Consider the following 14,784-nt stretch of genomic DNA (forward strand, 5'->3'; position numbering starts at 1 on the left):
TGAACATAAACCTGGATTATATCCATGAGTATAGAATCTTAGGGTGCTACGTCAGAAAGGGAGGAACATAATTTTAGATCAAGCCGAGGTCATTGTTTGAATGTTTTACCATAGCCTCTCGATTGAATGTGTAAGCTCAAGCAGTTGGGGGTTCTGATGCTGATATTTTAGATGATCAGCCTCAAATCTGAATTGACCATGATTTACATTAAATGATATTAAGAGGTAAGAAATTCTTTGTAAAATAGAGATAAAGAAATCCACAGACACAGGGAGATGACAACATTGCAGTTAATTCAGCATGGGGAAAGTATTTTCTTTAACCCCCCTTGTCTTCCCTCATGGAGGGAGCTCTGGTTCACTGTCGTCTACAATTTCTACTTTTCCTAAGACCCTCCTTGAAAATCTTCATTCCAAAATGAAAAGAAAGTAATTTTCATTAGAGAAAGAGTGTAAACCAGAGGACAGAGGGCCTCCTGCAATGACTTCTGTGCGTTTGTTCCCTGTAAAGAAAAGAGAAAGATTGGGTAAGTATCGGGGAATGGATCACATAGTCTTCACAGGAAACTCAAGGCAGATTCCTTTTCCCAGAGAATGTGGTGTGTGTGTGTGAGTGAGTGTGCATGAGTGCATGTGCGTACACAGATCTGTATTTGTATGACTGAGTGAAAAATAAAACTACCAACTATTCATGTTCTATAGCTCATTAAAATTGTGCATTTGATTATACATGTATCAGGTTAGCTTTACTTTACATATTTGCAATTCAAAATCTATCATGTCATTCAGTCTTTGAACTTCATTTGTAAGTAGAAATAATTATCTGATAATAACCTTAAAAGCAGGAACTGTAGCTTTATTGCAAATCAGTGGGCTTTCAGGACTCCTTTGATCTCAGGAGCCCTCTCCACTATTAATTTTACTGAGAACACAAGGAAATTCTGTTTCCATAGGTTGTATCTATTCTTATTTACCATTTCAGAAATTAAAACAGAATTTTTAAAAAACACAAGAATACACAAGTGCACATTCCATTAGCTGTCATGAGAAGGTGTCACACATCATGTAGCCTCTGGAAAATTCCATAAACGCTTCTAAGAGAATGAAAGTGTAATAGGAAAATAATATCTTGATATTAGTTTTAAAATGTTTTTTAACATAAGGGAACCACTGAAATGGTCTTAGTAACCTCTAGAAGCCTCCAAACCACACATCGAGTACAACTGGTCTGAATTACTTTATATTCTTTAAAAAAGAAAGGTATATTTTGATTTCCTAATTAGATTACAACTCCTAGAGGAATTACTTTTGTTTCATGCTTTTATTCAACTGGACAGTAGTGGCATTTAACACTTGTTGGTTCACTTAATATATAGTTTTTAACAATAATATGATTCAATGAAACAATTTTCAGAGATATTTAATTGACCTCCTCATGGTAAATAAGTATATCGGTTACATTAACAAATTCATACTTCATCTGTTACTTTCATACTTCATCTCTTACTTCCCTTGTTAAATTGTGAATTTGATTATTTACAAGAATCAAGTGGTCTCTGAGAGTACCGGTTTCCAAAATTAATGCTACAGTATACTACCAAAAAAAAAAAAAAAAAACCCAACCAAACAAAAACACTGTTCTCCAGTCTATTTTTATTCTGACTCTATTTCCTTAATAATAAAAATCTTGGAAATTACATCTGACATTTTTTGAAAAAAATTAAACTAAAAGCACTTGTACTATAAGTGAAAATAGTGTCTTTAAAACATATTTTAAGCCTCTTTTCTCTTGAGCTTTGCCATAGGAACTTTGTTGTACAATTACTCAGCTCTAAGCTCAGCTTTCTAAACCATTTTCAGCCACTACTAAAGCCAAGTTTTTGAAGGAGTCATTTATCAAAATTACTAACCTCAGGATGTTGAAATGGATTCATAAAAATTGCTATTATAATTTGGCCTAAATCTGGAGCTTTATAACATTCATTGTGGGCAAGGGGTTACATTAGTGGAAGCATTAACTAAAAATCTGGCCTCAAGTTGTAACTCAATGACATCATAAGTAACCTGAAATAGCTTAAACTCCAGCCTCTTTGAGATTATTATAATAAAAGCCACTATATACTTAATAGCTCACTATGCTATTCCATGGGCATCATGTCTTATAATCCATGCAGCTACCTTGTGAATTACCTATCACAATTCCCATTTCATAGATGAGAAAAGGGAAGTTTAGTGAGTATTGCCAATGTCACATAGCTAGAAAATGACAGAGATGGGATTTGAAGCCAAGTACGTCTGACTTTAAAGTTGTGTTTTCTAATAAATGTCCTATATGAAGAAGTTAAGTGGTTATGCTGGTTGTGAGAAATTCAGTTAGTAGTAGCAAATAAACCCAAATTCTCAGCAGTTTTAATGCAACAAAGGTTTGTTGTTCACTCATGCTATGTGTCGATCCTGGGTCAACTGTAAGGATCTGCTCCATGTTTTATTCACTCAGAAATGCAAGTTAACAGGGGCCTATCATCTTTCATCACTGGTACTGGTTGCTGTGACAGGGAAGGAGGATATGAAGAATTGTGGACTGTCTGTTAGAGGCATCACTTTTATTCATACTTAATTTGCCAAGTCAAATGGTGGCCTTCCCTAACATCAAGGGCATGTGGAGCTACCGTCCAACAGTGTGCTAGGAGACAGCAAATCATAATCACACTGGTCCTTTTGAAGTTTTGAATACAAAATCACTAACTCACAAAATGTTACTCTTTGATACCACTATTCATAAAGAATAAACTTGTTGGGGAGTTTGTAACTGTTGGGGGTTGAATTGTGTCACCCAGAAGACATGTTCCTGAGTATGACCTCATTTTGAGATAGGGTCTTTAAAGATGTGATTAGTTAATGCCAGACTGGATTAGGGTGGATCCTAATCCAATGTGACTAGTGTTCTTTAAGTGGAAATTTGGACACAAACACAAACATCAGGGATAGGGCTGTGTTTAAGATGGAAGAGGCAGAGCTTACAGAAATGTATCTATAAGCCAAGGAACACCAAGGATTGCTGGCAAATATTAGAAGCTAGAAAAGGCAAGGAAGGACTTCCCTACGGGTTTCAGATGGAGCGTGGTCCTGCTGACACCTTGATTTTGAACTTTGAGTCTCCAGAACTGTGAGACAATAAACAACTATACCTGAAATTGTAATAACAATCCTTCTTTAGAAACTTCAAGGGTAACTAGCCATAAAATACCCAGAAAAATAATTTACAATTGTTCTCACACCTCCAATTCTTATTGGCAAAGTTAAAAATGTACTTCAATTAGATGTATGACACTTGCATTATTTCAAAATGACAGCTATACTATTGCATATGACATTATTAGAAATTATGGCTTGCCTTTTGAAAGAAGCTCCCAATTTATTATTCCTTCAAAGAAGAATAAGCTCACTAAGATTTAATAAATTTATTTTTTCTCATGTCTCCATCCTCAACCCTACATCAGCATCGCTAGTCTATCTCCAACCCTGCCCCATAAGTTCTTATCAAAGCTTAAGGGTCATTGTAGCAGGCTAAGCTTTACATTCAAAAGACAAACAATGTCATTATATCCTTGAACATGTAGCTGCATTTATCTGTATATTGTTACTACTGAATCAGTTTTGAGAGTAGAAAAGCATAGATAGGATGTTTTGCTAGTGCAGAAAAGACTTGAGCCTTTTGCCTGGTCATTTGTGTTAAAACCTGCTCCTCTTGCACTTGCAGAGATTCAAGAGCTTTTTGGTACAACTGTGTAGAAGCCACTACCAAGGCCAATGCACAGATGAACCTCTCCAGGCCTTCTTCAAATGGAATGAACCAGAGGCCTAAAGCAGATTAGAATTTAAATTGTGGAGATTATAAAAATTGAAGGTTAACTGGTAAAATAAGAATATTCCTGAAATTGGAAGAACTACCACATCAAATACTTTTATCTTTTAGACAAAAGATAAAATAGATGATAACATACCACTTGTATGAAATGGATGCTACCTTTATTCATTTCCCTGGAACAACAGAGAGTCAACAAACCTTGAGCAGGCGTCACTGTGCTATTGCTCCCAACATCCTCACTCCTGGGTTCCCTTCCTCCTTGTGAAATCCCAATGCCTTTCATACTGCTATTTGGCTGAAGTCAGTTCCCTGTTCTGGTGACTGTCTGTCTCTTACTGCTCTATGTTCTTCCACCCAGAGTCTGTGTCCTTCATTGACCATAGCCGACAGGAGTAAAATAATAAATCAAACAAAAACTCCCTGTTCCTACTTCCTGTATTCCCAAATCCTTTTCCTCCAAAATATCCTTTACAGCTACTTCTATTCTCTGGCTACCAATATTTCTTAAGTAGACTAAGAGTGCCCCTCCCCTTTCACTGTCAAGGAATATTGTTCTTAAATAACTTGATCTCTCTACCCCCAAGCAACCTCTTCCAATTTTTATGGTCCCGTCCCTAGGAGCCTTGGGGCAAGTTCCTAGGGACCCAGTAGATGACAATGAATGACAGCAGTATTCTATTGGAATATTTTGTCTCCCTACCATAGCTACTCACAGAACAAATTCCTTAAATCTATCCTATATTGTGGTGATTTTGTTAACTTGGGACACTTCCTCCAGAAGTTTAGATACATTTGCTATATATTTAGGATTTATAGTTCCCTTAGGGTTGAATTTATGTATCATTACAAAAACCCAGGGGGGCCTCCACATGCAAAGGGAAAATCTGGTGGCCTATTCTATAGGGTCTTCAAAGAAGGTTTTCAGATAACATAAAATACATCATTGGTACATATATGAATATGATATTTTTGAATACTGGAGTTCTGTCCTCACTTACCCCACTATTATATCAAACATTTTTCAAAATCTTTCTCAAATTTTGTCATCTTCAAGAAACCCACATTAAAATATGTTAGAAACTACCTTCTATGATGTACCTTTAGGCTCTGCCAGCCATATTTTTCATTATCCCAAAGAAAATTAGTATGTCATGGCTATAGGTATTTTCTGAAATGCCAAACACTGCACGTTAAACAATGTGCAGTTTTATTACTCTGGAAGGGAGTATGGGCAGTGAAAAGTGCTAAATAAAAAGTACTTAAGGATTGACTCCCCATATCGATACTAACAAAAGTAGCACACTAACACAAAGTTTGGAAAACTTGAAAACTGTATGTGTAAATGGGGTATATGGGAGCTCAGTACTCCCTGCATGATTTTTCTGTAAACCTACAATGTCTCTAATTTTTAAAAGAAGTCCTGGGTATTTACTCAGTCTTTCCAAGAACCTTCATTGACCCAAGAGAAGCAAGGCAAAGTGAAAATTGCAAAAGCTGAAAATATGGGTTCTCATGTTTTGGATTCTGAGACTATTCTGTTATTTCATCCAGCTCTTTATTTCAACTCTGGATCTTAGAGATACAAGCAGGGTATACCTACTTTGTACTCAGCCCTGACCTCTTCCTCTTCATTCATTTCACATCTCCCTCCACATTGCTTTCAAAATGGCAATGTTAGGGAATATTGCTAGGGCTATAAATTGAGAGCTGATTAAAATTTGAAATGCTCTTGGAAATTTCACATTTCTTATTTCCTTAGTTTATCCATCAATATAAAATATATGTCTGGAGTAATTAATTTTCTTTGTCAGTGTTCACTCTACCCTGGTTAGGCCCAGAGACCATGGCTATTAGTGAACTAATATCTTGCAAAGACAGGAGGTCTCAGACTTTCACACTGATTTCATCTCAAAATCCAATTCCTGGGTTCATACGGCTCACTTGTTAACTTCACTGGGATGTATGCAATTTATTATGTTAACTGATCCATAAGGGCTAATTGTAATCAGGAATATTTTGTATGCCTACTAAGTGATAATTGCTACCAATGGCTTTGGAGATAATTGGATCTGGGAGTAAAGTCTAGGATAAACTGTCTTTAGAAATACATGGAGCTTCAGTGGTCATGGCTGATTGCTCTGCAGTCCTCCAGTCTCCTCATTTCCCAGGGGTTTTGGCTGGCATTGGCCCTTCCACTGTGTGTCAGCAATCCTCTCAACTGTGACTGGTGCACTGCCTTTTAACAGCTTTAAATGGTAGATGCTAATGGCTTTGCAGCCTTGCTGTTTTCCCAGCAGATTTCATTGTCTTGTATTAACTTAAACACAATGTACTTTGAAAACATACATGAATTAGGGCTATAATTCTATCTCCAGTCTTTGGCACATGTACTTCTCAACTTTTCAAAAATCAAATGATCAATGTAAGCCTATTGATCCATCTAGCTTGGGTTAGATTATTTCTTCTCTCAGCTTCCCATCTATGCACTGATTCTTCTTTCTTTAATCTATCTACTGCTCTTTTATTACCCTAAATTAACACCTTCAACCCTAAACTCTCTTTTTTTTTTTCAGTTTACCTGTTGGTTCCCTCTTTTCTCTCTCTGTTTTTTCTCACTCATGGCTTGGGTGTCAGGTCTGAAAGTGGTCACAACTTCAAGTTGGAATCTTTTCATTTTATAAAATACAGGCAAGAGGAGTGTTAAGGGATGGTTTTTGGAGTAAAGGACTTTGGGATATGGAGTACCAATCTTTCATATCATTGAAAAGGCAGAGAAAGGTGTTTCATTGGTAATAAAGGCTTGAGAATTTAGAAGAGATAAGGGAGATACAAATAATATCCTCGCCCCGTTGATAATCAGTTGAACTGGTTACTTTCTCACCTGAAGTGGGACCTACCACCATTATGTGAAAGACAGATTGAGAGCCAGAAAGAAATTTATATGAAACTTCCTGTGAAGGAAGTATCAACTCAGATCCTCTAATACTCATTCAATGGTAATGAGAGTTCTCAAGCAGCCAAGGCAGCCAGTGTAATGACATTTAATTCTGAAGTTGAAAAATAATGTCCTTTGTTAAATTTCTATGAGTAGGAAATACTCTGCTCAGTAAGAAGTACACAGCTCAGATTACAGTTTTTAAGTGCTGTGTTGCATTATTGGATATTGCCTTTTCACTGAAGATTTGGATTGTATAGTGGTTCTGAATTTAGGGGTCATTAAAATGACCACCAGAGAATGTTTATGGGCCCTCTAATGATTTCCTGAGTTTTGAATACATCACTTAACACTGGAAAAGAACTGCTTACATGTAATAAGTCGGTGAGTAGTAGCATTTATCCTAACCCCAGAGAAATTGAGCCAAAAAATAAACAGCTCCAAGCTTCGCTGTTCAAAAACCTCCTACTCAAAATATATAATAGAAGGAAATATTTTCATGTTATTTGTAAAGAGTCCCTGCTCCTTTCAAGATGAATCCTGAATCCTTTTAAAACCACTGACTCTAAATGGCATAGGTTTGCTCACATCTCATCTGGTATATTCTGAATCATGCCCTTACTATGTCATCCATAGCAATGAAGATTAAGGAATAAGAAGTACTTTAATGACTTTATTCAATATCATAGGAGCACTTTGGAAGCAATGTAATTTCCCTGACTGGGTGGCAGTGTTTATTCCCCTGACATAAACGCATTCCCTGATGAACCTCTCAAAATAATAAACATTCTGCTTTGTCTTTTTTTTTTTTTTTTTTTAATTCTGTTGGCTGTTCCTTGTTCCTAATTGCTTGCAATGTTGGCACTTATGGGAAATAAAAGTGCATATTAGTGAGGTACACTTCCATTCTGTAGGGATTCCATTCCACTTTAATATTTTTTTAAGACAATAAGTGAAGGAGACTTCCTGCTCGTATTGTGGCATTTTAAGTAGAGATTTAAGCAACCATAGAGAAATAACTTCTAAATTCTGCCAGATTACCAAATTATGCATTTTTAGGTAGCATATTTTCTCAGGTATTGCTCTTACTTTACTTCGAATTTATTTTTTTCTGGAAAAACCTCGAGTAGGGTATTATGAGAGAGAACAACAATGAAAAGGATTATTTCAGTATTATTACCTACATAAGATGACACAAATTAAGTTCCTGTATTTGAGTTCCTGTATTTAATATTTACTAGCTAATTAAAAAACTTCTACATATAGATTTTAAACCTTTCTGCACTGGTGGAACTTTTCATGGGGAAAAAATAGAAGGGAAAATAACTCAAGAAACAAAAATGTTCTGTTTCAACAACTTCCTGAATTTTTAAAGAGTAAGCTTTTGCAATGACTGTTAATTTAAGAGCAGTCTGGTGACTGGTTTACTATGAGCAAGGATCAAACAGATGTCTAGAAACTAGCCAGAATCTTTTTTTTTTTTTTTCCATAATATGTATTTATGGAAATAAATAGGTCATAAGTTATTTACAGTTGAGTTTTCTTATAAAGTTCTCAAGACTAGAAGATAAAAGAAATAAAAATACCCCCAAATTAATACTTTTTTACTCAAAGCCACCAGATAGCTCTAAACCTCCTTTGGTATTGAGAGCATTTTGAAATTCTGAGGCTACCACTTATGGTAGATTGCATTATATACCCCAGAAAAAAGCATATTCTTAATATTAATCCCTGTGGGGATGAACACATTGTACACAGGATCTTTTGAAGATGTTAATTTTAGTAGTTTGTGGCCAACTGACTCAGGATGGGGGTTTTATTCCATTTCTGTAGGCCTTATAAAGAGAAACTGTGGGGACGAGCTAGAAGCCGGAAGTCCATGGGAACCCCAAAGAATAAGGAGAGGGTTTCACCCTGTGAGGAGCGGCAGGGATACAAGCCAAGGAGCCTCAAAGATTGCCAACCAAGGAGAACAGTACTGACCCCAGGAGGACGTGTCTCATAGCCTCTGAAACAGTAAGGCAATCCATTCCTGTTGTTAAGTCAACCCATTGTATGGTATTTGTCTTAGCAGCCTTGAAAACCTCAGACCACTCATCTCTCCTTTTCCTTTAATCTGTCAGTAAGATTCACTGGTTTTCTTAGTTGCTGAAGAAATTCATGAGCTTTGGGAAATGATTTTGAAGACAGACCAAAAATAAATACTTTTTTATTGCAGTATTTATAAATAAATAATATTAAATAATTTATTATTTTTCAGAATTCAAACCAAAATGTTATGCCTAAAAGAGAAAAAAGGAGATGGTTTGAGGGGTGAAACTTGTTGTTAACTATCAAAATGGGCAAAAAATGTAGATTCTAGTTCATTTGTTTTGGTTATCTTTCCATGTCGCCTCTCAGTCACCTTCCTGAAAGTTCTCTGTGACCCTCTTTCTGCTAAAGGGTATCCTGGTACAAAATCAAATAATAATTATTATTTTTTTATTTGAAATTTTATAAGTTATCCTTAAAAAGTTGAGAAATCTTCAAACTTCATAAAAATAAAATCTATTATGGAGTTTGATGATCCTAAAAGTAATGGAGGTGAAATTTGTAACTGATGGGTTTTCTAGGTTTCCTTCCAAGCAGGTTCCATAGTCACCTGCATAGTCTTATAACCCCCTAACATGAAAAGGCAGTAACGTGTGGTCAGAATTAAGCATGAGAAGTCCTGGGTCTAGGACTTATTTCCATGCCCCTTACCAGCTATGCAAATTTGTAGCTACTTTACCTCTATGAGCCTTAGCATTCTCATCTATATATTGTTAATAATAGCCACAATTTTGGTAATCTCACCCTTTTATCTATAGGATAAAGGTCAGAATTAGAATGTACTCATGTCTCATTAAACACTGGAATTCCATGTTTATGCAGGAAGGAATGCCATGGAAAATACTCTCTAATTTTCAGGGAAGAGTGGTCCTTGGGTTTTCATTTACTAAATCAGGTTAACTGTCACTGAGACAGCCTTTCTTTATTTTTTCTTCTGTATTAGAGAAGGTGTGGGTTTACAGTACAACAACACACAGGATTCCCATATACCACCCAATTATTTACACATTGCATTGGCATGAAACATTTGTTGCAACTGATGATAACACACTTTTATAATTGTACTATTAATTGTAGTCTGCGGTTTCACTTGGGTTCACAGTTTGGGTGGTGTAGATCCATGGATTTTTTAAAAATCTGAATTCTTGTGATATATATGTAATCTGATATTTCCCCTTCTAATCATATTCAGATATATATTTCAGTGCTGTTAAGTACATGCATCATGTTGTGCTACCATCACCATCATCCATTTCCAAAACATTTCCATCATTCTAAATAGGAACCCTGTTCATGTTAAGCCTCACCTTCTCATCTGCTACCCAGCCCTGTCCCCTAGTAACCTATATTCTAGGTTTGGACCCTATGAGTTTGCTTATTCTAATTAATTCAAATTGGTGAGATCGTACAATATGTGTCCTTTGGAGTCTGGCTGTTTTCATTCAACATGAGGTCTTCACAGTTGATGAAGACCCCATTGTCAGCCCTACTCTATTTTTACTCCACTGAGATTCTCATGATGATGGCAGGGAGCCTAAATCCTTGATTTTCTGTCTTCACATTTGGTGCAGAGACTGGGAGGTTACTGCTGATTGCAAAAAACCATCTGATCTGTAGTGGCTTGAAGAAGCTGAGAGAATATTTAACCAGGAGAAGGAGAAATTTGAATTAAAACTTGAAATAGAAGTGATGACTTGAGTGTTATCAAATATTTGAATTCCTGTCACATGAAAAGGGGCTGATTTATCTATGTTCCCTTCAAATCTAACTTACTAGATTCTATGTTCAAGTGGCTACCTGAAGAGAACCCTTATCTGAGGGCTTAATTGATATTGACTGAAAGGTAGCTCTTTAATATGTAATTATGAGGAGGAGGTATTTGATTCCATATTTGTCCCAAGTCCAATTGGAAAAGCTAATGTGAGTTAGAGGCAGTTGCACTGCCTTTAAATCCTAAACTATGAAACTATGAGAAGTTTTCAAAAGAAAAATACATGGTTGCGGGTAAGTTAACAAAAGTTTAAGGAGATTTATTTGAAAAATAAAGTAACACAAATTTATGATATTCTACCTCATAGTGTCCCAAAAAATCTGGCCCCAGGTTGCCAATTCACAGATGCTGCTTTTGAGGAAGATAGATACCATTGGCTGTTGGTTCCAAAAAAGGTAATTTGCCATTTTAATTGGCATTCCTAAAATGCTGCATGCTTAATTATATAGAAATAGGTAGGTTGCTTTGTGAATTTTTACTTTATAGAGAAGTCCCAGTATGTTGAATATTTTAAATTTTCTTTTTTCTTTCTCTTTCTGATTTGGAGTAAATTGAAAACATTCTTTGTACTGTCTTTTGTTTGTGTATGTGCTTATCTCAATTAGTAATTTTTTTCAGTATCAAAGTGTTAATAGGAAATGCATAGTGTATCTATTTGTTCTTTAACAATGACAGTTTGTTTCAATATGGAGTTATTTTGTTAAGGAGGATTTTAACTCTGACATAATAAATCTTAAAATTTTTCATGTATGCTTGGAATGGATTTTGTAGTACTTTAACTGGAAAAATATATAAACACAGTACATACATATATGGAAAAATTATAAGAATGTGGTGTAAGTCTTTATGTACTTGGATTCTATAATTAGGTATATTTTGAATTATAACTCCATTGGGAAAGTTCAATTAAAGCAGTCAACTGAAATGGCAAATCAATGATATATCAAGTAATTCTTATATATATAACAAGTAATTATAAAAATTGAATTTTTTCCACAGAGAATCAATGGTTCTGGTTAATTTTTCTTTAACTATTTCCTAATACAGCCATGATTTGAGTGTATTGAGATATGGCCTAGCCAGGCATACTTTAATACAATTCTTGCAAAATAATTTCAGTAGAAGATACTCTAATTCAGGTGGTCTAGGGTAAATGAAACTCATTAAAAAAATGAAAGTTTCAACTTTTACCTAGGCTACTTTCCAAGTAAGAAATGTCTTTATTTTAAAGATACATACAAATAAAACATACATTCTAGCTCACATTATTTATCCCACATGCATTTTTTCCTTCTGATTAAGCACACATTAAAAGCATCAAGTTGCTAGCTTGTTACCTGTTCAAAACAAACTTCAACAAATCACGCGTCCCAGATACTGATCTGAGCTTTTAAATAACATTGAGACCTATCTGACAGTAAATTATCATATGAATTTGTTGTCTAAAATTGTTTTAAAGTGTACATTTCTCAGAAAATTGTAATAGAAAAGTCCATAATCAGAGTTATACCAAACCTATTCATTTCTCTTGAACTTTCCTAAATCTTGTTCCTTTGCCACAATAAACCTACCCAAGGCTTATCGTTATTCTGATTTCAACTGCATGCATTGTTTTTGCCTTTTAGGGGCTTTGTATAGATAAAATTATAAGTTGTGCATGCTGGTTTGAAGCTGTTATGTACCCCTAAAAAAGCCCATGTTCCTGCAATCCATTCTTACGGGTGCAGACCTATTATAGGTGGGACCTTTTGATTAGGTTGTTTCGATTGAGATGTGACCAACCCAATTCAAGGTGGGCTTTAATTCTTTACTGAAGTCCTTTATGAGAATGAAAGACAGATAGCTGAGAGAGAGAAACACCCAGAAAAGTTTGAAGAGAGCTGAGAGAAAAGCCTGGAGAAGCTCACAAGGACACATGGAAGCTGAATACAGCGGAACCCAGAGGGAGCATCAGACGCTGACATGTCTCTTCCCAGCTGACAGGGGAACCTCTGATGCCAGCTGCTTATCTTTAGAGAATGTAGCATCCTGTTGATGCTATAATTTGGAAATTTCCATGGCTTTAGAACTTTAAATTAGTAAGCTAATAAATCCCAATTGTAAAAGCCAACCCATTTCTGGTAATTGCATTCTGGTAGCTTTAGTAAACTGGAATAGTATGCAAGATCTGGCTTCTTTTGCTCAACTATAGGTTTGTGAGATTTATCCATAGTTTTGCATAGTTGTACATCATCACATCATCCATCTCATGTTGTATATTATTCCATTGAGTAAATAGTTCACAGTTAATTCATCTAATCTGTTGACGTGCATATGATAGTTTCTTTTCTTTTCTTTTTTTTTTTATCTATTGCAAGTAGTACTGCTATGAACATTCAAGTGTATACATTTCTTTTAGGATTGGAGTGGCTTGGTGTTACTGGTCATAGGGTGTGGACATGTTCATCTTTGGTAGATACTGCCAGAATCTTCTAAAGTGGCTTTAACAATGTCCATTTTCTGCCAGTAATCTATGAGATTTCTAGTTGCCCCACAGCCTTGCACTGAGTATTTTTCCTTTATACCAATCATTTGAGTTTGTAGTAGGGTTACCTTGTATTTCCAAATAACTATAAGGTTTTAAAAAATGAACAGTTTTTCTATGCCTTTTGGCCATTTGGATACTCTGTGTATACAGTATTTCTAAAATCCTTTTCCCCATTTTTCTATTGGATTGTCTGTCCTTTTCTTATTGACTTGTGAGAATTACTTAGATATTTTGGATGTGAATATTTTGTCGGATGTATGTATTGTACATGTTTTCTTCCTTCTCTGGGTTGATGTTTCACTCTCTTAATGGTTTCTATTAATAAACAGAAGTTCTTAATTTATAGACTATCATTTTTCAATTTTATGGTTACTGCTCACTGTGTCCTGTTTAAGGAATATTTGACTAATCCAAGATAACCAAGATATTGTTCCTTGGTTTCTACTAAAAGTTTTATAGTGTTGCCTTGTATATTTAGATTTGCAATCCATCTGGAGTCCGTTTTAATGTGTGATTTGAGACGGGGAGTCAAGATTTATTTTTTCCATATGAATATCCACTTGACCCAGTTCCATTTATTGAGAAGACTCTTCTTTCCCTAGTGTGTTGTTGTGTGCCTTTGCCATAAGTTCAGTGCATATTCACATGCACTCACAAATATTCATATATAAATTATATGTATAGTATGTAATTACACACACTATATGAATAAATTCTGGTTTCTCTTCTGTTCTGTCAGTTTTCTATGCCAATAACTCACTGTTTTAATTATAATTCTATAAAAGATTTTGGTATCTGGTAGTATAAATTACCCACCTTTGTTCTTTTTTCAAGTTCGCCTTGACTATTCTTGGCCTCTTCTTTTCCAAACAAATTTTAGAATCAGCTTTTTCACTTTTACAAAAAAAATTATTTATAAGATTTTGATGCATTGAATCCAAAGATCAATTAATTAATTTAATATTGAGACTTCCAACCCATGAACATGCTATTCTTACATTTTTTAAGTTTTTAGTTTAATTTCTCTCAACATAGTGTTTTTTTTATTTTCAGTATGAGTTAACTTTTAAAATGTTTCCAATTCATATGAAACCCCCCCATTAATTGCCCCTGTATCAATTAAATTTTGTGTTGTTAAAAGGGCTACATTCTGAGAACAATAAGAATTAAATATCAGTTTCAGCTTTACTCCCAAGCTGGGAGCAATTCGTAAACAGCCATCCTCAGTATCCTCAGTTATAAAACTATATCATATCTGAACTCTTGACCACTTTGGTCTGTGACTTTAAATCTATAAGCTTGGAAGGTTTATATGAAGCTGGAAATGTGTATAACTGTGGTTTTATGAAGCATTGAATAGCTTTAAATATCTATTACTAATTAAGCAAAAGGATATCTGATTCACATCATTCCAGGTCATCCAGGTTGCCTTATTCATACCTGAACATGGCATGAGGAGAGAGAGGCCTGAGTCTAATATTAAAATAATGTGTCATTCCAGAGGCCCCATTGACTTATCCATTTACTAGGTCCACACGTAACTGACAGTGGAGCATGGTGTTACTGAAGTATACTATATAGCAGAGTGATAT

The 14,784-nt window shown here is 35.2% G+C and overlaps 1 long non-coding RNA gene across 1 annotated transcript in view; it reads left to right on the top strand.

Annotated features, from left to right (window-relative positions):
• Positions 1-292: 292 nt before the first annotated feature.
• LOC143677634 (uncharacterized) overlaps positions 293-14,784 on the top strand; it is a 61,589-nt gene continuing 47,097 nt past the window's right edge. The window contains exons 1-3 of the long non-coding RNA XR_013172759.1: positions 293-527; positions 8,637-8,819; positions 10,973-11,060. This is a non-coding gene — a long non-coding RNA (uncharacterized LOC143677634). The remainder of the gene's footprint in view (positions 528-8,636; positions 8,820-10,972; positions 11,061-14,784) is intronic.

The sequence above is a fragment of the Tamandua tetradactyla genome, chromosome 3 (assembly GCF_023851605.1).
Source record: "Tamandua tetradactyla isolate mTamTet1 chromosome 3, mTamTet1.pri, whole genome shotgun sequence".
In the NCBI taxonomy this organism is placed as follows: Eukaryota; Metazoa; Chordata; class Mammalia; order Pilosa; family Myrmecophagidae; genus Tamandua; species Tamandua tetradactyla.